The sequence below is a fragment of the Camarhynchus parvulus genome, chromosome 15 (assembly GCF_901933205.1).
Source record: "Camarhynchus parvulus chromosome 15, STF_HiC, whole genome shotgun sequence".
In the NCBI taxonomy this organism is placed as follows: Eukaryota; Metazoa; Chordata; class Aves; order Passeriformes; family Thraupidae; genus Camarhynchus; species Camarhynchus parvulus.
The window spans coordinates 4,651,721-4,675,771 of NC_044585.1; the positions used below are offsets into that span (position 1 = coordinate 4,651,721).

Sequence of the window (24,051 nt, forward strand, 5' to 3'; positions counted from 1 at the left end):
TGGGATCAAAGGCTGAGTGCTCAAGACCTTGGCCATGTCCTGAGCTCCACTGCTCAAACCGGCTCTGCACAGCCAGGAAATCTCCCCAACCTGGCACCAGAAACACCCCCTGCTACTAGACCCAATGTGCAGCACAGACCCATTTCCCCTTTATCCTCCAAAGAGAAAAACAAACAAGCACACAAATGCCAAAACGTTAACTACTCCCCAAATTACTCAGCCTTCTGCTAATTAGTCAAAATTTACAGCAGCTGCACTACTGGAAGTGAGCTCAGCCTTTAGCCCTGGAAATTCCTGGGGAGGATAATTTTCTACAGTTTTTCTGGACTTACAGAAATCTCCAGGAATGTTCCAATATACTAACTAACTTCAGCAGCATTTCTAAGCCTTCTTTATTCTGCTCCTGCTGGGGGAACCATGGAGCTCACAGGCATGAAATCCACGAGTGCCTTCCCTCTCAAAGGCTCCTGTACACAGCAAATCCAGGGATGTGCGTCCTGAGAACCACAGAGGAGAGGCTGTGGAGCTCTCTGCCTGCTGTTTACTCCTCATTCATCAGCTCTTCCTGACCTGCGCAGATCAATGCTCAGAGCCTGCCAGGGGTTCCCCACTTTTGGATTTTGTGTCCCAGTTTCCTGGTGGAATTAGCAAGCAGTGATGTTCTGTGTGCATCCTGAAGGCTGGGGCTCGACAGAACACAATGCAGTGTGGGGGTGTTTTGGGAGGATGAGCTCTAGATCTGTTTGTCACTGCTCTGGGTAATACAAGCCTGGATAACACCATAATTCACCAGGCTGAGAGTGCAGCATCCATCAGGGTTTGCCATCACCCACCTGCCTGATGGGTCTCAGCGAGACAACAGGGCTTCTGTAAGTAAAATGTAAATAAAATATAAATAAAATGTGACCACCCATCTGCCATGGCATTGCCCAGCAGATCATTTGGCCACACTGAGTCCCCAGCTATTCTAACAGACTTCCCTCCCTGAGTAATCCTCACCCATTTAGAACCCACTTTCTTCTCCAGAATGGGAGACAAGCTGATAAAAAACTCCTGTGTGCTCCAAGAGTGGATCCTGAGGAACAGCAGGTAGGCAGCCAGGTAGACAGACAGACAGACATGATGATAAGCCATACATCTGGCATGCGAGGATCATGGCAGTGGAATTACCATTCCCCAGCCAAGTTTCACGCTTTGGGGAGTTGTTTTGACATGCTGTCAATGCTGCACCAGAATAACCTGATTTATTTGCCCTGTTCTCTTTGAAAAGGTCTATTTGGTGCCATTTATTTTGCACTCACTTACTCGCCATCCTATCAGGAGGCGGGAGGTCAGCAGGGTCACTCCTGAGAGAGTATCACATTCTGTACAGAATAGAGAAAACTCTCCAAGTTAGTGGGAAGGGAAGAATTCATGCTGGGGCCTCCTTTCAGCCTCTGCTCTCCCACAGTGGACTCAGAGACCTCTTCCCTTCCCACATCCTTGCTCTTCCTTTCAGATGGAAAAGCCAGCTCCACTGTCACTGATATCCCACCAGTATCAATCCCTCCTCTGCTTCAGTTTTGCTTCATTTTCACCTCTGCTGATCCTTGGCTGGGAATTCTCAACATGTCCTTCATGTATCACACAATAAAACCCTTCAGTCTTTTCTGTCTTTGCATCTGAGATGGATGTCGGGTCCCAAGTGGCTGCCAGAGGAACTGGAGGCACAGCAGCAGACAGCAGAGAGATGCATTGCTCATTTCCACAGAGATCAGCATCATTACAACAGCCTGAGGCATTTTTAGGGATAAAATATCTGCTGAGTACCCATGCTGGTGTACACACACTTGCAAGCACAGTGCTCATGCTCGTGTCCAGTTTGGGTCAGTGGCCACACTGGGTTTGCTCTGGATGGCAAATCTCACATCCCTCCAGGCCCTCCTCAACTAGGCAGGAACCATGGAAGCAAAAAACGGTTGTGGCAACAGATCTGGGGCTGAACCCTGAACCCATTCTGAACCCACCCTGAACCTGCCAAGCACCACAGCAAAGTGAGCTCTGTGACCACAGTGCAGCAGCTCCAAAGGCAGATGACAGAATAGAGAAACCATCCCTGAGTTACAGGACCTTTTCCTTCTTCTGGAGCATGACATGGATGGGCCAGGAGTGGGAATAGTCAGAGCCTGATGGCTCCATCAGCAGCAGAAGGAGCAGCCCAGGGAAGCAGAGAGCACAGGCAGCAGTCCAAGGCACTGGAGCTCAGCAGCAGCAGCCCAGAGCTGCTCGGTAGCAAGGCAGGATCTCCCTCCCTCTGGATAAATCCTGTTTTATCACTGCCTCCCGCACACAACCTGCCTTTTGCACTCTTCCCATCGGTCAGGAGCGTTCCCTACACGAGGTTCTAACAGCACAGTTTCAGCTGGCACCTTTGCTTTGTTTAGCTCCTTAGCTGGGGAACATCGGGGCTGAGCGGGCATTAGCTCACGGAATAACAGAGCTCCGTGCACAGCTGAGAGGCAGCCCTTGACACTTGTCTCCTTCCATGCTCACAGCCCTGCACTCGTGCTGCTCCAGCCTGGAGGCCTCCATCCAGTTAATCACCCTCACACTTGATAGCTCCTGCCTGCCCCGCTGTGCTGGTGCTCCCAAACACACGGAGCTGCTCCTCCCCACCCAGGAGTGAGCAGCTCACAAGCCAGTGGAGCACTGCCAGAGTTATGTATGGATGAGATAAGCACGGGGGCAAAGCATCGGCATTTGTGCAAAGGCCTCCTTCCCCTCAGCAAAGGAGAAAAAATGACCTCATTGGCTCAAAAACCCCCCAAAAACCTCATTAAAAATAAGAAGCCACCAGTCAAAAGCAGAAAGAATATACTACTAGGAATAGAATTTTCTTTCTGTTTTTAGAAAGAATAGCAGCCCAGCAGGAGCAGTCCAAGAACCCAGGATCATGATCTAAAGTAACATAAAAATAGCCCCGGAGTCCAAGGGAAAAGAGGGAGATATTTCCAGCCTGCACGCTGCAGAATTCCCTCTGGAAACGCAGACGGGTTTGCTTCATTTCCTCTTCAGCTTTTGCTGAAATATCCAGCAGCACAAAAGCCCCCTCTCTGCACTGAGAACACAACTGTTGAGTGCATAAGCTCTCCCCACATCACACCAGGCACTTCTCCATTCAGCAACCAGCCTCCTTTGACTCCCATCCCTGCTTCACGAGGAGGGAAAGCTGAACTGAAGAGCTGAGCTTGACAGCCCTTTATTTGCAAACCTGCTTGTCTTTCAAAGGCATTTCAGCTAGAAAACTTCAGTGAATGAGAGAAGAAACCCCTCAGCAATTCCTGCATCTGTCCAGAGCCAGGACTTCCCCAGAGGAGGAAGGGAGCCCGTGGAAGAGGTTTCTCCTCCCGTTCCCTGCTGACACGGCCTCTTTCCCCGTTCCCACTATTCAGCCCGAGCTCTCCCACATCCTTATGTAAATTCCAGCTGCTTTTCCAGTCTCTCCTACCCAGACCTGTCTCAGCTTCCCCTCACTGAGGGCTGCTTGCAAAGCTGCCCAAGGACCATTTCCGAGTACATGTGCTCCTCTTAAATTAATGCAGTGGCTTAGAAGCAAACAAACAGAAAAAAATCAAAAAAAGAGAGGGAGGAAAAATGACAGCTGAGCTTACAGATGAGTTTGCAGGACATGAACTGGGAGGCAGGACTGATAACCAGCACTGTAAAACTTGGTTTTACAAGGGAGGGAGGTGTGGGCAGCCTTCCTCCCCATTTCACAGCCCGAGGAGCAGGAGGGGATGACGGCCACATTGTGGTAAAACAACCAGGCTGGTTGAGAACCCCAAACCAACCTCTCGAAGACAAGAATTGAGTGAATACTTCAGTACCCTGCTAATTACTCCTTTTATGATGGTGTTTCTGTTACCCCGAATGGAGGCTGCGAGGGGATTAGTAAATAACGCTTTCCTTTGTTAACCCCTGTCTACTTTTCGCTGCTCCGACACCCTCCAAGACAAACAGAAACCACGCGAATAAATAAAGGCTTCATTAGCTCCGCGAGGTGTCGGAACTCGAGCGCTGAGAGAACACCCGCAGGATTCCCTTTGCGGGATCTCTTCCCAGCAGGTCCCACAGTGACAGCAGAAAGGATCGCTGGGTGTTTGTCCTTCCTCTGGCAGGGTGACAACAGCTCCCGAGAGATGCAGGATGGATCTCTGCCCTGCCGAGCAGAGCACGTCCATCCTCCATCCACCTGAGCTCAGGGAAAGCCGCACGGGCTCACCCTCCTGCTGTGATCTCAGCCTGCTCCATCCACCTCCATCTCCCAGGATGAGCTCTGACAGCACCAAGCCCACCTCATCCAGGCTTTTTTCTCCATTCCCCACTCTGTATCGACATCCCAGCCCTGCTCCTTGCCAGTTTGCTCTTCCCTGGAGCGAGGCAAAGAGGGAAAAGGGAGTTTGAGTGCCCAAACCTCAAGGTCCTTCTGAGAGCTCTCTCCTGCCGCAGAAAGTCCCTTCATCTTCCCTGAGATTCACATAAAAGCGGTTGAGGTTAATATTGGAGAAGCCAAACTATAAACTGAGAATTAGGCTTTAGCCTAAATAAATCATCACCTCCGAGGCCGGGTCTGCAGCTGGGTGGGGAGGGAGGGGGGGAAGCCCCTTCGGACTTCCCGGGACGGGCAGAGAGGGGATGCGGCATTTAGGGGCTGAAAACGGGACAGGCAGAGAAGGGATGCGGCATTTAGGGGCTGAACACCCAGAGGCCTCATCCACGTTATGGGATCAACCTCCTCGCTGTTCCCCAGGGGGATCAGTGCTGGTTTTAGGGGGTTCCTCGAAGGAGAGCCCCCCTCCCCATCCCTGGCACCCCGGGGCCGCTTCCTCTCTCCCTGCGGGAAATGTCCCTCTAATGATTCCCCTGCCCCGCTGCTCTGCAGTTTGTCAAGCTGCCTGACTTCAAGCCATCCTGCATCTGTTTCGCCTAGAGAGCCACGCTCGCCTACATTTTAATAAACCCTATAATTTACACATTTCCCTCGTACCCTGTAATTTCACCACCCCGAGACGCGGCGAAGGGAGAAAGCGCAGAGCTGGGAGCAGCTTGCAGAGAGCACTGCCAGAGAATCGAGAAATAAGTAGAAGGGCTTAAATCTGCAGCAGTAAAATAATCCAGGGGAGGGAGCCAACAATGACTGAAAAATAAACATCTCCCCCTGCGAAAGCCCGCGGCCAGCCCCGCTCCTCGCAGCCTGGCGCTGCCAAGAGATCGGCTGCGCTGGGAAACGCGCCTGAGGACTCCAGGAAAAAAATGGATGTGGGTTATATGGACCCCTTTTATAAGGCAACTGTTAGCGGTAACTGAGTTTAAATTTATATGTTCAATAAAGCCTCTTCCCCCCCCCCCCACCCCTTTCCAAGTGCCAGAACCACTCAAGGAAGCCGACACACGCTTCCCATTTGAAAATGTGTTATTTGAGCATTTTTATTCCCCGCTTTTGTTCTCGGGGCTGCAGCCCCTCCGAAGGCGAGGGGGGGGGGGGCATTTCTGCGCCGAGATCAAAGCGGCTCCGTGTATACACACACTCGTGCAAATTATGTATTTGTGATCAAGTAACGCAGCATCAGGGAAAGCCAGGCGGGCATGTGGGAGAGTGAGATATTTACACAGGCCTGGCCAGAGGCAGAGGCATTATTTTAAGTGTTTTTCGCCGGTGCCAAATCATCTGTTCACATATCCGTGTGTGCGCGTAAAGATGATGGAGAGAGCAGCTCGCCAGAGCCAGGAAATTCAGCATTAACCCCCCCAATTCCCGAGTGTATCTTGCAGGGGTTCCTGACATCCCCCAAATCTGGGTGTCCCCGTTCAGCGAGTCACGGTCGCGCAGGACCCAGGACTGCAGCAGGTCACTCTCCCTTCCCCAGCGCAGCTTTACAGCCCACATAAATGGATGTATATATTTCCCCTATAAAGACACGACTTAACCAAAGGATCTCGGGTTCTTCGGCATCAGGGAGAATAAAAATTTTTTAAAAATTAAAAAAAAAAAAAAAGGGAAAAAGCGAAAAAAGACAAGAAAACTTCGCTGTGCCGCGCTCCCCAAACGGGAAACGAAACTCTGTCACTGGAGTCTCGGGGCTGGAAGGGTGGAAAGCAGAAGGTGAGAAGGGAGCACGGCGGGATCTCACGGGCTCTCCCTGCCTGTGAGGGATGGTTCCCTGCTGTCGGGGTTGCTCCCTCCTGTCTCTGCCAGCTGGACGAGCAGAAAAGCTCCCCCAGCCCACCCCGGCAGTGCCGGTGCAGCGGAGCCCATCCCGGGCAGCCCAGCAAAACCGGCTCGGAAAGAGGAGCCAAATCTGGCAGCGTGTTTACGATGTAAAATTCCGATAAAACTCGCACTGAAATGATTTCGAACTCAAGTCCGGGCGGGAAGGGCTCGAATCGATTGGAAATGTCCTTTCCAGATGGGTGGCTGCCGGAGGAGCCGGCGGGAGGCTGGGTGGGGAGAGCTCCCCCGGGGATTGTGAAGCTGAAATCTCCGCTCTGAGCCAGCGTGAAGCCTGGGAGGCGCGAACACAGCGGAGCAGCTCCAAAATGAGGCGCAAAATCGTGGAGAAACGGGGAGTGCCACCGAGCGAGGGGGGAAGGGGACCCCGATCCGCAGCGGGGCTGCCCGGGACAGGGACATGCAGCCCCGCGGAGCATCCCCGGCGCGGCTTCTCCCCCCGCTCCCCCCTTCTCCTTCCACTCAATCTGCATTATTATTAGCAGTATTTTATCCTAGGAAAAACAAACGTCTCCCTCCCTTCCCACCACACGCCGGGCTGGGGGGGTGAAGGGGTGGCAGGCCCAGATAACAAAGCAGCTGGTGTGGAACGAAGTTGTAAGGAAATAATTGATATGTAATAAGGCTGAGTGAATCTATCCCAAAGAAAATATTGCGTAAGCGGCTATGATTAAACATGCCCGGGCGAAAGGCGCTCTCATAAAGGAGTAATGGAGCTAAGGAAACAAATGATCATTGGGAATGTTAAACACAGAGGGGCATTTCATCACACAAACATAAATCCAGCTTGAAAGAGACTTAACGGGAAAAAAAAAAAAAAAAAAGCCCCCCTCCCCCGCCCCGTTACCCTCAGGTTGTGCGACCGACGCTGTTTGAAGATGCTGGAAGTGCGGGAGGGGGAGAGAGGGAGTTTGGAGGTCCCGCTGGAGAAGAGGGACCCGATCCTGCCTCATGGGTTCAGCAGACCCGAGCCTTCATCCACGCAGCCCCTCCGCTGCCCAGAGCTTCCTTTGGGTCACCCCCAGCCCCGCTTCCTCCATCCCCCCAATTCCCCGTTTCCCCCTCCCCACCACGGGATATCCCTGAGGAGGCAGCGCATCCCCTACCGAATCCCGGCACTTTCCCCATTTTTATTAAAAAACAAGAAAAGGAAAAAAAAATCCAATATCACCCCAGAGAAACGAGAAAAAAAAATTAAAAATAAACAAAATAAGAAAAATATAAATTGCCAGCGCCACGCTTCCTTTTCAGAGTGTTCTCCCGGATCAATCCCGTTTGCAAAGCCAAGGAGCGCGGCAGCACGGTGGGAAAGTGGCGGAGTTTATTCAGTTTATTGCAGAGCCAAAGCTTTGGGGCTGGCGGCTGTACAGAGGCAGCTTGGCCGCAGCCCTGGGCGGCAGGCACGGCCAGCCGGCCTCGCACACCCGGCAGCACTGAAATCATTCCCTGTCCCCTCTGCTTTCGGGGGAATTTTGGCTCAGGGAAAAGCAAGCCCAGCTCAGCTCCCTCCTGGCTGCAGCACCGGCTTGTTATGAAGCATTTAAACCTATTTAAATTATTATTATTGGGGCTTTTTCCTTCCTTTTCTAAGCCCAGCTGAGGTGGGTGTTCGCACCCACACGGGGCTGCCGTTCCCCCACGTCCGAGCTGCTTTTGGGGGCTTCAGGAATTTGTTTTCGTTCGAATTAAATCCGGGAAAGGAGAGGGGCGGGAGATATTTGTATAACAACTTGAAATAATTTACCCGAGAAAAAGGAAATCTGGGCAAGAGTTTATCAGGCAGTTCCCTTTGCCAGCATGTTTAAAATGTATAAGTAATTTTAAAGTGTGTCTTCACTTAATATATTTTCCCCTTTCTCCTTCAGATGACAAGGAAGACCAGTGATTGCAAGATGTCTACAGATAGCGCCCTTTAAGAGTTTCCACATTGTATGGTTGGGGGGAAAAAATGTGTTTGCGGTTCCTCCGTCCCTGCCGACAACTTTCTTAGTCTGGGTTTACGGCCCCTATTGTTCGGGCTGAAGGGCGGATTTAAATTACACCGTTCCCCCCAGCCAAAAGCGGGAGGGGGGAGAAATTCAGGAGCGTTCTAACGGGAGAGAAAAATATTTACTCTGAAAAAACTGGGGGACAAAAAGGGAACAAATTCCCCCAAACTGCGTCCGAAGTGACTCCCCGTAAATCCGGGTTTAACGGTGGGGCTGGGTTGGTTTTAATGAGATATTTTGGGGGGACATTGGAGAAAATCACTGAAAGTTTCGGGTTTTTTTTTTTTTTTTTTTGAGGAGGATTAAAGCGGTTTGTAGGGAATATGAGGAAGGCATCCCTGATTTTGGAAGACGAGTGTTGCGAGGGGAAGGAGCTGCCTGGCCTCGGGCAAAGCCCGGCTCCCGTTAGGCTCGGGATTAAAAACCAGCGATCGCTGCCAAATTAGAGCCGCTCGGGAGAGAAATTACAAGAGAAAAAAAGAAAACCCACCAAACTCACAACTTTTTCTTTTTATCTCCCCTATGAAAAAAGAGGCGAATTCCCTGTTTTCCACACAGAGAACATTTCTCTTTTCCTCTCCGCCTAATTTAAATCCCGAATCTCCCTCGCCCTGCACTTGCTGGGACAAACCCGGCGGTGTTTTTGGCCAGGGAGAGCTCCCGGGCGGGATTGAGTGTCTGGAGATTTTCCACAGGTCCTTCTCCATCTCGGGGATGTTTCATTGCTGATTTCCCCTTCGCCTTTTCAGAAGAGGGTGCGGGCAGCGCCCTCCAACTATCCCGAGCTCAAATCAAAGCTTTGAAAAACCTTTAAAGCCAAAGGAGGAGCGGGCCAGCTCATTCCTTCGGCTTCCTGGCCAGTATTAAGGTTATCTGGGGAAATTAGCCGGGGTTTCTGCAGCACGGAGCAGCCTCGCCAAGAGAAGGATGGAGAAAATTGCCCTGGGCTCCTGGAAAATCTATTTTTTTTCGGAGCAGGCAGCAGCGGCAGGCAGGGATTTGCTTGGGCACAAACACCTATAGCGGGATCAGGCTGCAGAAATCAAATTTCGCAGATCCATTTACCCACGGCTTTCCCACAGCAGCAGTCCAAGCCCTGAAATCGAGAGCAAAACGAGGCTCTTGAACTGCCAAATATTTGGTTAATTTGGCTGAGTTTAGGCGCAAACATCATTTAGGATCCTGAATTCATTTTATCCTCACACTGGCGAATATAAACCAGAAGTTACTCACGTTTTAGGCTTATTTAAAAGCCCGTCCTAAAACCAGCCCCCCCAAAACGGCGTGGCACTTGTTACCCTCGCTTTACAAATTCGATGTTAATTCTCCAGTCCCCGTTTTACTCCAAATCACCCCAGTGCAAATATTTTTTTCCCGATGTAACGATTTACCTCATTCCCACCACTGCTTTTCATTTTCGTGAACCTCGGGAGATGAGCGGGGAGGAACCTTGAAGCTCTCGGGCAACGGGAAAATCACCAAACCACATTTTATTCTGATGGATGATAATGATTAAAATGGAAAACAAATCAAACAACAATCCAAAACCAACTCAAAGATTTCGTTCATCCCCGTGTCTCCGAGTTGTTTCTGGGAGCTGAGGATGAATGAACCCCCTGCCCCTGGCACTTGCTCAAGATTCAGACACATTTTGTGTCACCCGATGGACACACAGAGCCCCCGGGCCGCGGTTCTGTGGTTTTAATTATTCACGGGGTAGGAGAGAAGCAGAAATAGAAAAGAAATATATATATATACACACAAAAGTATAGTTATATATATATATAAAAGTATAGTTATATTTTTATATATAATATAAATATGTGTATATTTCTTTGCTATTTCTGTATATGTATATATATGTATAGTTATATTTATTTATATATATATAAGTATAGCTATTTTAATATATATATATATAGTTATATATTTGTTTATATAGTTATATATTTATATTGTATATAAATATATTTATACTGATAGCTACTTTTTGGGCACAAGCAGATCCCTGGAAGGGCCGGGGAGGGGGTTCGGGTTCTCCAAACCCACGTGTGTTCCCATCCCGGCTCCCAGAGGGAATGGTGAGGGAATGGAGCGGGAATGGAGTGGGAATTGTGCAGGAATGGTGAGGGAATAGTGGGCAATGGAACGGGAATGGAACGGGAATTCTGTGGGAATGCCGCCGCCCCTCCGCATCCGGGCTGGCTCTCCCTGCTCGCCCCATCCCCACGGCGGGGAAGAGCCAGCCCCTCTCATTCCGTGCCAAGTTCCTAAATCACAGCGCCAAACAGCGCATTGGAAAATAAAACCAACCAGAAAACAATACATAAATAATATTTGAAAAAAAAAAAAAAAAAAACGCCAAAGCTTTGTGCTGTCTCCAATCAGGGGGTGCTGGATCCCACCGACCGCTCAGGGAAGGGGAGGTGGAGAAAGGGGATGGGGTTTTCTTTGATGAATTCCTAAACAACCCCTATTATTAATTTCTTCACCAACCAAGGGTGAATAGGGGCTCCAAATGGCAAGATTTGCTTTTCAAAGAGGAACGTGAAATCAAAACACCTGTTCTACATTAGCCCTCTCTCGCTTCCACCTCCCCTGTAAATGAAATTATTTAAATAATGAATATATATATATATATGAGAGAGAATAGGCGTATTGTTTTTCTCCCCTGCCATATGTGATCAGAGCTGGCACACCGGGTATCTCTTCAGGTGAATAAATTCATATTTATGAAGAATATGAAGAAGCGCCATGGTGAGTTCTACCAGAGCATCTTTAGGCACACTCACACCCAAAACTTCACGCCCAAACCTACCCCAAAATCCCCCCCGCCTCCTCATCCTCTGCTGGGGATGGCCAGCAAGCCCAGAAGAAGCAGTGATCAAACACTCCCAGTCTGTGCACCCCAATTTCCCTGCACACACGGGTGGCTCCCCAAACAAACCTCACTGCCCGCACGGGTGGGCCCTGCTGTGGGATCCACCCCACGCACATCAGGCCGTGCCCAGGGCCTCGGGGACCCCCCCATTCCCCATTCCCCATTCCCCATCCCCATCCCCATTCCCCATCCCCATTCCCCATCCCCATCCCCATCCCAGGTGCCATCCCTGGGTACCAGCCCAGCCCAGCCCAGCCCAGCCCAGGGGTGTCCCCAGGCGGGGCGGGCCGGGGGGGGCAGCGGAGCCCCTTTACCTTGGCGGGGGGCTCGGCAGAGCTCTCATGGATGCCGAGCAGCCCTGGCAGAGGGCCCGGCCGGCTCTCGGCCCTATTTCCGCTCGGAACTACGCGGGGACACTGCCCGGCCCGATAAGGTATCGCAGAGCCGCGCTCAGCGCCTCGCTGCGAGCTCCGCGGCCCCGGGCTGGGCCAGCGGGGAGATGTCGAGGCATTTCTGGGAATAATCACATCACACAAGTGCTTACATTCCGGCTTCCTTTCTCTTTATCCCTACCACCAAGTTTGAAGTCACACCTTCTACCGGATTGTTTAAGGTCTCGGGGTTGCAGGGGGGCGGCTGGCAGGGAAGGGGGGGGGTTGCTGGTTGTTAATCTCGAGGGTTCCTCCAGGCCAATAAAAGGAACGTGGTCAGAAATTTCTTCTTTTCCATAGAAACCTCTCATTCTCCCCCCCACCCCAACCCCTAACCCTTCCTGTTTGTTTTTTGGTTTTTTGTTTTTTTTTTTTTGCCTGGACTTCAGGTCCTGCAAATTGAGCTGCAAAGTTACAAAAAAGACTTTGTTTGCCCCATAGAGCCACGGAGGGGTCCTGGTGTACACACAGACCTTGTGGGAAATGCACCTGGAAAGGAGAATATGTAAAAATATTTTATCCACCTCCACTGGGACAGGTTTCCTGAAATGCAACTTTCAGGCCTTAAACCTGCAGCATCCAGGAGGTTTGATAAATGTGCTGATATGAAAAGGATTGTCAGTAAACACTGGGGTGTGTGCACACAAATACTTCTTTAAACATCTGGTACACACCATTTACATATCCAGGCATTGATCTTAATTAACTTGAGATCTTAAAAGCCTGAACAGGGGGATTTTGACTGGGAGATGGGTAAAAGCAGCTCTGGAAATTCACATTTTCCAGCAGAAAATCCACCAGAATCTCTTTCACTGGGCATTTTGCTCTGTTCCCCCTCTGCTCCCTGTCCAGATTGCTGTGGCTTTGTGCCACCACCTGTTGAGCTCTGAGCTCCCCTCATTGTCCCCTTCATTTGGATCTACTTGGGATTCCTAAAAATCAACCTGATCCCCCTGCTCATATCTCCTAGCAGGCACTGAGCTTGTGCAGCAAGCAGCAGCAGAAGACACAGAATGGTTTCTATATTTTCTTTTTTTCCTTAAGAATTCTGGGTTTTACTGCTTGACAAAAAGGCTGATTTTGGGACTGATGTTGAAGCATCCAGCACTGACACACTTCGAAAAGGTAAAATCAAGCAGATGGAGACAAGTGATTTCTGCCTGAGGGGCACTGTCAGAGGGCAAACCTTTGGCAGTGCCCTTGAGCCCCTTGTCACCCTTCCCATCCTTCATTTAGGTCACTTTTTTCATGCTGCAACCACCCTGGGACTGCCTCTTCTTTGTGCAGCTCTTGCACCAAACCAGACCCCCCCTCACAGAGAAATTCTGCTGTTTTCTAATAAATAACCAGAGCATGTGTGCACCATGCCTATGGTCACAGAAACTTGGCCTTTGGCTGGGATTTCTGGTTGTCACCTCCTGCCAGCAATAATAACAATAATAATAACAATAATAAGAATGTTGCTTTGTGGATTCAGAGCTGCCAGAAAGGCACCAAGCCAAGTGTTACACTTGTGGGAGGTATCTTGCAGAGTACTCCAAGGATCTTTTGTTAGGTCTGGCCTTATTTAATATTTTCATTAATGACCCAGTAAATGGATTACACAGCCCATTAATAAAATTGGCAGATGCTACCCAGTTAAGGGAGCTCATGAAAGGCAAGAGTAGATTAAAAAGGGAAAGCAAAATGACAGAGAAAAGCAGGAAGAAAGGACAGAGAAGGAGCCCAAAATTATTTGTGATGATGAAATTCAGGGAAAGGTGTCTGGAGGATCATTCAAACCCCAGATTCTTTAATTGTGGTTTTATCCACAATCCAGTAAAAATGAATTATTAGTCCCAGAGAGAGATGGGGCAGAAGGTGAGGCTGGAGCTTGCAGGGAGGGGTGGCAGGAGGGCAGGGACCACAGCAGGAGCGCTGCTCACACACGGAGTGGCACAGGGGACTGCACCCTCCTGCTGGCCAAAACTACCAGAGGGACACTGGAACACAACAAAAAGAGCTGCTGTGCTGAAAAGGGTAGGAGAGACCCTTAGTTTTGAGGGTAGGGTTCAACAGCAAGGCAGGGAAGCCCCCAGATATTTTGGGGTTCCCTGTGCTCCTAGCAGGTGTCATCAAATCAATCTGGATCAGTTGGAGTTTGGGAGAGTGGTGCAGGAGACACCAGATTGCATAAATAAGATAAATCTGACAATCTTGGAGCTTGGCTGCCCACTTTTCTCTCTCAGCTTTTCCAGGGGCATCTCATAGAGCTCTAAAAAAATAACGTAACCATGAGGGGTCTGTGAGGGGCTGCAGGAGGAGGAAAAGCACCTCATCAAAAATCTGGGATTCCACAGCTGAACCCTTCTCCAGAGCACTGGCAGCTGGTGGGATCCTGCTGGGTGAACAAGAACTTGGCCCAGGAAAGAGGACAAGACACAACAAAACGTGGGTAAATTAAACAATAAATGGGAAAATCCTCCCCAGGAATTCTGCTGGCCTGAGAAGGGTGGAAGGTGCTGCAATTCTCTGCTGCCCAGAGACTTAAAATGATGGAAAAAATCTCCTAATTGATCAGGTGTAAAGTGAAAATAGGGCAAAAAGAGGATGGACAATGGGTGTTTCTACCTCCCTTGGGTCCCATAGGAATTTCAGGAGGTGCAGAAGAGCAGTGTGGCCTTCCCAGTGCTTACACAGAGCAGCTCAGACCCTGAACAAACACACAGGGCTGGGGAGCCCCTCTGCCAGAACAGGTCTGTGGATTTAAACTGAGCCAGGGACATGACCACAAAGCACCAGATGTTCCAAGATGGAAATCAGAGTGGATCCAATGGCACCAGGAAAATTCTTACAGCACAGGCTGGGCTGAGGGTTTGATGCATTAAATACTCCAAGGCTTTGGGGTTGAGTTTGCCCTTCTTAGCAGTTTTACACAGATGAAATTCTCATGCCTTAAGCTTTTGCAGGTTATTGGGCAGAATTTTGGAGGATGTTATGCCAAGGATTGTAGCTTGCCCCAAACTGTCACCCTTTGTCCTAAATAACTATGATTCCACTACTTCCAAAGGGAAAGAAGGAATTAAACCCCAGCACTGGGTTCAGTTTACCACTGCTTTACACCTGTTTGACATCACAATCCTACCTGCTCCAAAGAATCAAACCTCTATTCTACTCCTGCCCATTTCATTTAGACACAGGTCCCTAAAATCCTGAGTATTTCAGCATTTCCTCTTTTCTTTCAGCACTTGCTGTTCACCTATTTGATTTTTTCACTTTCCACTGGGTCACCACTACAAAAATCTTGGCCAAACTATGTGAAGCCATGAATATGATTATGGCCTGCTAATGTAAACAGGCAGGAAGGGGTAAAATAGGTTGGTTTTGTGTGTGTGTGTGTGTGTGAGAGAGAGAGAGAAAGAAAGAGAGAGGGAGAAGGATCCAGATCCAGTTTATAAACATCCATCTCCAGTAATGAGTCCTCTAGGAAGAAATGAAAAATAGCCCAGGCCTGGTAAAGTCAATTAAGTTGCTTTTAAATAAGAGGTTACCCAGAGAGGCCAAGAGTTAACATGTAAAGGCTTATTGCCAGTGCTGTAAAAAATAAAAGGAGGCTTGAATATTTGAAGACATTTGGTTGCTATTATAAACAAGTGGATCTAATAGTGTGGGTACATTCATAGACTAACTGTAGAAGTTGGGCATCTTACAAGGACACATTGAAAGGAAAAAAACTCCAAGGTTCCCTGGCTAAATAATTCCAAATGGGTCATTATAAAACCACTGATACAACACGTGTGGTTGGGACCCAGGGCATTTATAAGGAAAGCTTTTCAAACCCCCCAATAATGAGCAGCTAACAACAAGAGCACAGCCAAAGGTGTGTGTAATCTGCAGGGAACACATGGCAAAGCTTTACCCTGCAAATTCTTCTAATGGCCTGGAGAGCAGATGGCCCTGACGCCACCTCCAGCCCTTTGCAAAATTCAACTGAGCTTTATCCCAGTGCTGGGATTTGGAATTGGATAAGGGAGCGCAGTGACAGCACCTTCCAGGGAGGGAAGGGCTCTACTCAAAGAGATGAGAAAAGGAATTAATGACAAAAGGAGAACATAGATGCTCCTCTTTTCTGCTCCAAAGCCCAGATTTTTCTCCTTGGGCCAAATCCCCATTTTTGGGGGGGTTTCAAGGAGATTACAGTGGGCTGGTAACACAATCTGGGCCAGCCCTGTAATTCCTGCAAAGACAAACAACCTGGACTTGGCACCCACACAGCAAAGTCACCTTCTCACAGAGGCCAGTGCTGACCCACTGACCCATTATAAAGACTAAGGCTTTTTTTTCTTTTTTTTAAATGAGCAATTCTGATATGGTGATGAGAAATTTCATATCTGTTTAGATTTTTTAAAATGTATTTGTAACTTTTAAAAGGTGCACATTATAAAATCTGTGTATATATGCAGAGGAGCTCCCCAGGATATCCCAAGCTGCCAACTCCTGCCTTTGGAAGCAGCAGAAATGCTGTTCTCTTCTCCAACTCCTGCAGGAACATTCCCACAGCATCCCATGCTGTGTGACATCCCTCCACTCCCATGGAGCTGCTTTTCCAAAGGAAAACATCTTAATTTGAGTGACAGACTTGACAAAGCCACAGCATCCCTCCCTAAAGGCAGATTCCAGAGATGGATCAGAAGTTCTGATCAGCACAGACCCTTCCTGTCCCAGCTCAGAGCTGGCCCTATCCCAACCATTCCTCCCCTCTCAGCCCACATTTAAATATCTCACACTCATCTTCAGATCATACAATTACAGAGAAGAGATGTGAAAGGGAGGTCCAAGCAGACACGAAGGACCACGTTTTATGATCCTAAAGAGGCAGAATGACCCTCAGTGAGGACGTTTTTAGGAGCATTGATATAAATTGGAGTTAAATATTAAGCTGCTCCTGACTATCCCACAGCAGCAGGACGTCTCTGCCCCTGTCAGAGCCAGAGGTGAGGCTCACATGGGAATTCCCAGGAGCCACAGCATCCCCACACAGGATCCAGCATCAGAATTCCTCATTTTGGAATGAAATTTTGAGCAACCTGTCCCTCAGCATGGATCCCTGAGCTGCTGCTCTGGCTCTGGTGATGCCTCAGCTTTAGCTTTTCTATTTTTCACATTCTGTGCTGCTTTAGTGTGTGGGTCTGAGCTTCATATCAGGGCATGGTGAGCTCTGTGCACAGAGCAGGGAGACAAAACAATTCCTGCTCCAGCTGGGGACCAAGGACAAATGATCCAAATCTCAGGCCCAGGAGCACAAACAATGGGGACTGAAGAGAGAAAAACAAGCAGGGTGGGACTTCATAACCTAAAGCTGTAAGTGGACAATGAACTCCAAGATGCAAATGGACCAGAACTGATCAAAGTGAGGGATCCTGTGACCAGCTGTGCATTTTGTGACCATTTTGGTTCACCCTGGGTGTAGCCCTGGCTGGGCTCTTGTGCTGCCCAAGGTGGATCCATTGAGGAGATCCTTTTAATAAATCCCTGCTTTACTCTTTAAAGAATATTTACTTTATCCTCTCTGTCCAGCCCCTGCTCTAGGTCAGCCTTCCCAAGGCATCCCTGGAGCTGATTTCCTGCGGGCTCAGCAAGCAGCAGGACAGGGATCAGGGCTGCCCTGCCCTTCCCCAGCCTCCCTGGCTCCCTGTCAGCTGCAGGGGATGGGAGAGCAGCAGGGACAGGCTCAGGGCAATGAACGTCACCAGGGGGAGGTGGGGGCAGAGTTCAGCAGCATTTCCTTCATCAGAGCCTCGATGGGGACAATTAACTCAGCACCTTGATGAGGAGAGTCCTGAGCCCCCCTGGCCCTCAGAGGGAGGGGGATTCCAGCAGGAAGCATTGTTCCATCGTGAGAACAGGTCACAGGGTCTGCCACTTTTATAAATTCTCCTCCATTTGCATATTGGAGCTAATTGTGCAATTACAGCTTTAGGTTATGAAGAAGTCGAATCCTTCTTGTTTTTCTCTCTTCAGCCCATGTTGTTTGTGCTCTTGAGCCTGAGATTTGTCTTTGGTCCCTAGACAGAGAAGGAATTGTTTTGTGCACAGAGCTCACCATCCCCTGATATGAAGCTCAGACCCACACACTAAAGCAGCACAGAATCTGAAAAATGGGAAAGCTAAAGCTGAGGCATCACCAGAGCCAGAGCAGCAGCTCAGGGATCCATGCTGAGGGAGATATTGTTCAAAATTTCACTCCCAAATGAGGAATTCTGATGCTGGATCCTGTGTGGGGATGCTGTGGCTCCTGGGAATTCCCATGTGAGCCTCACCTCTGGCTCTGGCAGGGCACAGGTGAGCAGCAAGGAGCGCCCAGAGCTGGGCAGACACTGCCTGGCTGCTCTCTGCAGTGTGGGATGGCAGAGGAGGAGGCAGGAGTGCAAACCTGCCTCTATTTGTTTAAGCCAGCAGTAAATTAATGCTGCAAATCTGCCAGGCTAACCCTGTGGTTTCAGGGAGATTTTTCTGGCTTTCTGGTCTGGGGTATTATACACACAGGTTTCCTTTCTAGCCCTTGATAAACACTTCTGACCAGCTACTCAGGAGGAGCAGGGTGGGGGGAGCATTCCCAAATCCCAGTGTGGAAACCCCGGGGCCTCCCCTCTCCTGTAAACAGTGCCCTTGTCACCAGAGCCCTGCACCTGGCTCCCAGGGTGCTTCCTGTGATTGGGGGGGGTCACCTGGCACTCAGCAGCACGGAGGGTCACCCTGGGTGTCAGCAGCTCTGTACCACCCCAGGGAAGCCCTGGAATTATTGATTAACTTGCTCCAGTGCTGCCAAAAGGGTCTGGAGGCACCGGGGTGAGAGTGTCCAGTCTGGGGAGATGCCAATGAAGAATCTCCATAAGATCCCTAAAATCTGGCTCCAGAAATTGCTCAGAGCCCCCCTGCTACCCCCCAGAGACCCCAGCAGCACCTCAAACCAGCAGGACCAGCCTGGAGCATGGTCTGGGCACTGCTGCACATCCAAAGCTGTGGTGAAGGGCTCCACCCTGCAGCAAACTTGGGGAATAAGGAACTAAATACACCCTCCTTTAATCTATTCTGTAGGTGAAAATCACTCTGTTTTAGGGATTTGCTCAGTGTTACAGGGTACAGGTCCTAAATTTGGGGTCATTCCCAAAGATGGCAGCTTGGTGCAGAACAAGTGCTCAGCCTGCTCCCCTGAGGGAAGGGGACGAGTCCTGCATGCCTGGACCTGCCTCCAGCAGCTGATTTATCTCTCTGATTCTCTCCATTCTCAGTTTTGGGGTGTCTGGTGCCATTTCCATGCTGTCACTCCTAGAAACAAAGTTCCTGTGCCTCCTGGATTTGGAACAACCCACTGGGTTCAGAGAATCCCCAGAGGAGCATCATTAGAAAAGCTGCACCCACAGCAACAAACCTCTGCACAGACAGCAGAAAATCCCTCTCAAGAACGAGTCTGACAGCCAAATTTCTTCATTTGTCCTTCCCAAACCTCTCTTTAAGGCCTGCTGTGGCAGGGGAGGTTGCTGAGGAGGGGGAGCTCACTCTGTGGAAGGGCTGCTCCACCCCTGCCCACGCTGAGAGCAGCCAGGAGGGACCAGAAACATGGAATAAAAACATTTACACAGCAGCCAGGAGGGACCACAGGGCAGAGCTGTCCTCCAGAAACATGGAATAATAAATTTACACAGAGCCACGGGGCACAGGGAGCTGAGATCCCACCAGTGGGGCAGGGAATGTCCTTGGGATGGTGGCAAACAGGGGGAAGGAGGTGCAGAAACTCCAGGTGGCTGCAGAGGGCTGGCACACAGCCCAGCAGGGAGCTGTCCCTCCATGCCAGCAGCCAGGCAAGCCCAGGGGGGTTCCTGGGCAGCTCCTTCTCCTCCCTTTTCCCTGGCACAAGCAGCCCAGCCTCCCTGGCATGGCTGGGGATGGAAATGCTCAGCGTGGCTGTGCTGATCCCAGGTGGGATCTGCCACTCTGTAAAACTCCTAATGTGAACCTCATCTCTTCTTTCCACACACACAGAGTGTCTCCTAAACCCCCCTTGTCACATCCCTGAGCAGGAAAGAGAAGAGAGAGATTTGTGAGAGTTACACTTTGGCTGCTGGGTTGGGCTGGAAGGAGCTGCATGGTCTCACAAATCCTTGGATTTTTGGGGACAGAAAACCTCTGTGGCACAAAAAATCATTTTGTGATGTTCAGATGTTTGAGATACTCAAACCTCATGGCTGGGAAGCCCTGCCTGGGTAGGGGAAGGAGCAGGAATGTATCTGTGCACGTGTGAGCATCATCCCTGTGCTGTGCCTGGGTTCCGTGCTCAGGTGGTGCACAGGGACATGGATGGCTCAGCCTCAGGGCCAGGCTGGCCCTTAAACCCCTGCTGTGAGCTTGTCTTTCCCCTCTGCAAAAGGGAGAGAAAAAAAACCCCTCTTGTATCAGCCAGGAGACAAAACCCACTTAGTATCACATCAAAAAAAAAAAAGGAAAAGTGCCCCTAGAGGGAGATCAGTCAGCGAGGGGCTGTCCCTGTGCTCCAGCTTGGATTAGATCCTGCAGCAGGGAATAAACAACTTTCACCTTGCTGTGACCCCAGGGATCCTCCAGCCCGCCTGGGCAGCTCTGCCAGAGTCCCATGGAGCTGCAGGAGCCTGGCGGGGAGCCCTGGCCGTGCCAAACCAGGAGCCCCCTGTGCCCTGGGATACCCAGGAGGGAGCCCTGGCCATGCCAAACCAGGAGCTCCCTGTGCCCTGGGATACCCAGGAGGGAGCCCTGGCCATGCCAAACCAGGAGCCCCTGTGCCCTGGGATACCCAGGAGGGAGCCCTGGCCATGCCAAACCAGGAGCCCCCTGTGCCCTGGGATACCCAGGAGGGAGCCCTGGCCATGCCAAACCAGGAGCCCCCTGTGCCCTGGGATACCCAGGAGGGAGCCCTGGCCATGCCAAACCAGGAGCCCCCTGTGCCCTGGGATACCCAGGAGGGAGCCCTGGCCATGCCAAACCAGGAGCCCCCTGTGCCCTGGGATACCCAGGAGGGAGTTCTGGCCGTGCCAAACCAGGAGCTCCCTGTGCCCTGGGATACCCAGGAGGGAGCCCTGGCCATGCCAAACCAGGAGCTCCCTGTGCCCTGGGATACCCAGGAGGGAGCCCTGGCCATGCCAAACCAGGAGCCCCCTGTGCCCTGGGATACCCAGGAGGGAGTTCTGGCCGTGCCAAACCAGGAGCCCCCTGTGCCCTGGGATACCCAGGAGGGAGTTCTGGCCGTGCCAAACCAGGAGCCCCCCTGGTCATGCCAAGCCAGCAGGGACCTGTGCCTGTATGGCCCCCAGCAGGCATCTCAACCCCGAGCTGCTTTTTTGACTGAAAATTGTATTTTTCTGCTGAAAATTATATTTTTTTCTGAAATACAGCCCGTGGAAGAAGGCAGGATTTTATTGTGCTTCACACAGAGATAAATAAAGTAATTTTGAGTCTCGGGGATGAAACAGGTATTAAATATTTGGCTTCCTGGCTGAGATACACGGATTCAATCTGCCTGGATTTTACTTCCAGGCTACTTGTCAGGCATCCTCCCCCAAGCCAAGGGGGAGGGATCCATCTGAGCCTCCAATTAAAGCCCAGCTCTCCTTAAAGGCACCATTGTAGGCAAAGGGGGAAGAAAAAGAAGAAGAAGAAAAAAAAGATAATTCTGTCAGCACAGACGTCTCCTACGCTGAGGGGTTTGCAAAGAAGTAACAGCTGAGCCTCTATGAGCCCATTTGCAAAGTTATGGACTGTAAATAAACAGAGCAGAGCAGTTCCCCCACCTAGGAGATACCACAAGGCAGTGGACAGCACTGACAAGCCCGAGCCCTGCTGTAACTGGCTTATCTTTCTAATCCTCTGGATTATTAATAGTAGTGGGGCTGTGATAGAGTCCAGAGGCCACCCCGTGACAGACACCACCGTGTGAAGCATCCCACAGACACACAGGGAGGGGCTGGCCCTGGCTCCCCAGAGCTCCTGGCCAGGAGGATGGGACAGGGCAGGCACAGGAGGATGAGGTGAGGAGCCTGAGACCACAGGGCACATCAGCAGCAGAGGAGAAAACAAATCTGCTCCCTCCCACACTCTTTGTCTAGCCCACCAAGCTCAGAGCAGCATCCTTGCTGCTATTGCTTCCCATTTTCACCCCCACAGTCCTTCAGCAACACAGAAAGGGTTGGAAAACACCTCCCTTGTCTTGGTCACACCAAAAGCACTCCAAGTCAGAGAAAGGATCAGAACCCTGTGGGATCAGCCATAAAGTGGCCAGCTCAGTGCCTGATCTGATGGAAAATCCAGTTTCTTTGCCATATTTCATGGAGTTAATCCACCATCAGCTCAGCTGAGCCTGCCCATCCCACAGGCAGACCCTGCTGGGTGTGAGCAGTCAGCTGCCCTGGGGATGGAGGGATGAGAGGCAGGGGACAAGGGAACAAGGGAACAGGGGGCATCCACGCAGTGGAAAAGGCTTTGACCACCTGCTGCCTTCCCAGGCTGACCTCAGAAGAGCTCCACCAGCATGGCAGTGTCACTGTCCCAAACCTCCTCCTGCCTTTTTCCTCAGCTCCCTCATCTGAAGAGCAAAACCTTCCTCCTCCTCAGCCCACCCCTCTCCACAGGGGCTGCCCTGGAGCTGAGCTGGGCCCTCAAGCCAGGCTCAAAGCTAAGGAGAAAAACAACAAAGCAAGCTCCATTCAACTGCTGCTGCTCACGGTGTGGGATGGGAGTCACTGCTCCACCTGGTGCTCCCTGCTTTCCTTCCTCCAAAACACCTGGAGCTGGTGGGATAGAGGGGCTGGGCCTGAGGAACAGCAGCAGCACAGAGCATCTGATGGGACACCAGGTCTGGGGTTCCTGATATGAGCAGAGCTGGAAGCATCGGCCCCTGCCATGGCCCTGCCCAGCCCTGGGGCTGATCCCATGGAAGGGCCACAGCACCTCATGGCTGAGCTTGAGGACAAGAAGGAAATGGATCAGGCAGGACAGATCCCTCTAGGATGAGGTTTTCAGGCCTTTCATCCCAGTTGGATGTCCCAAAGGAAAGCCTGAAGTTCAAGAGGAGCTGACATCAGTGTCAGCTCAGTGTCTCTGCTGTCTCCTGCCCACCTCTGTCCCACTCCCTGATTTAGAGGGAACCCTCATGCTCCAAGCTCTGCCCAGACCTCTGGCACCACAGGAACCTGGGGAAGAGGCCAGCCCTTCCCATGGGCAGATCTAATCTGCCCACAGGTGTGTCCCCACCTGGCTGCTGCTCTGCCACCACACTCTGGACACTGCTCCCACCCAGCTGATGGCTGAAATTCCACATTGCTCTCTCACTGCATCCTTCTGCCCAAAGCCAAGGCCCTGCTCCTAATCCACCGTCCCCAGGAGCATTTCCCCTTGCCTCCTGCTGGTTTAGTTTAGCTCCTGCCTGGATGCCCACAAAGCCCTGACTTTCCTGCTGGCTCAGGGCTGCTTGAGCAGTTTCCTCCAGAGGCAAATGGGTGCATTCAACAGAGCAATAAAATCCCAGAGACTTTCTGGGCATGGGGCCTAATCCAACTCCCAGGGAACACGAGGAGGAGGGTTTTGCTCTTCAAGTGAGGGGGCTGAGGGAAAAGGCAGGAGGAGGTTTGGGACAGTGACACTGCCATGCTGGTGGAACTCTTCTGAGGTCAGCACTGGGAAAGCAGCAAGTGGTAAAAGCCTTTTCCCCTGCTTGGATGCCCCCCTGTTCCCATTCATATTTTCTCAGTGCTACCTTGTGCTTCCTAAGCAAGCCATAAATTCAGTCATATGGGTTTTCTCTGTCCTACTTCTCTTTTTTTTTTTTTTTGACATCCATTTAATGACTTTTCTCTTTAATATATGGCAGGCCTTTTCCTTCTAAAATACCTGAGGTTTAGGACAGGTAGTAAATGGAGACCTCTCACAGAACCACTGGCCCAGAACCCAGTCTTATTGGCACTTAGAAAAGGAGATCCATTTTTCCCTCTCTGCTCTTCAATTAGCTGCAATGTTTGCCTTTAAAACATAAAATTAGAAGCCTTTTTTAGAGGCACAAAGCAATATTATACTGCAAAACACATTTTTATTCTCCCCTCCCTGCTACCAGTCCAGCACAGCAGATATATGAGACAGCTGGTTTCTTGGCACCGCTCTCTTCTGAAGATTTAGGGTCCAACTTGCAGTTCCTGTGAAAATAATGACCTCCCTTGCTCTTTGTAGGCCTGTGCTTGATCCTGCCCATATTAGCAGGACCTTTCAGGTCGAATACTACAGGATTTAGTGCTGGAGAGCAGAGGTACCCAGCAGGCAAACCTCTCTGAGTCCGTGCAGTGAATGCGCAGGTCAGCATTTCCCATGTACCTGAGAGCTGCTTTCTCAAGGAAAGGCTTCACACACCCACCCAGGTGTCTTCTCACTGAGGAATCAATAACAGGGGTGGAGAAGGCTCTGGGAGTGGGTGCCACAGGGATTGAG

The 24,051-nt window shown here is 50.7% G+C and overlaps 1 protein-coding gene across 2 annotated transcripts in view; it reads right to left on the minus strand.

The window, feature by feature from the left end:
• The window catches only part of TBX5 (T-box transcription factor 5), a 136,029-nt gene that overhangs the window by 54,656 nt on the left and 57,322 nt on the right, over window positions 1-24,051 (minus strand). Inside the window, exon 1 of one of the 2 annotated variants that reach the window (XM_030959249.1) lies at window positions 9,648-9,732. The exons of the other annotated variant lie outside the window; for it this stretch is intronic. The gene's annotated coding sequence lies outside the window, so the exon portion shown is untranslated. Of the gene's footprint in view, window positions 1-9,647; window positions 9,733-24,051 lie in introns of those variants that run through there. 2 annotated transcript variants of the gene reach the window in all.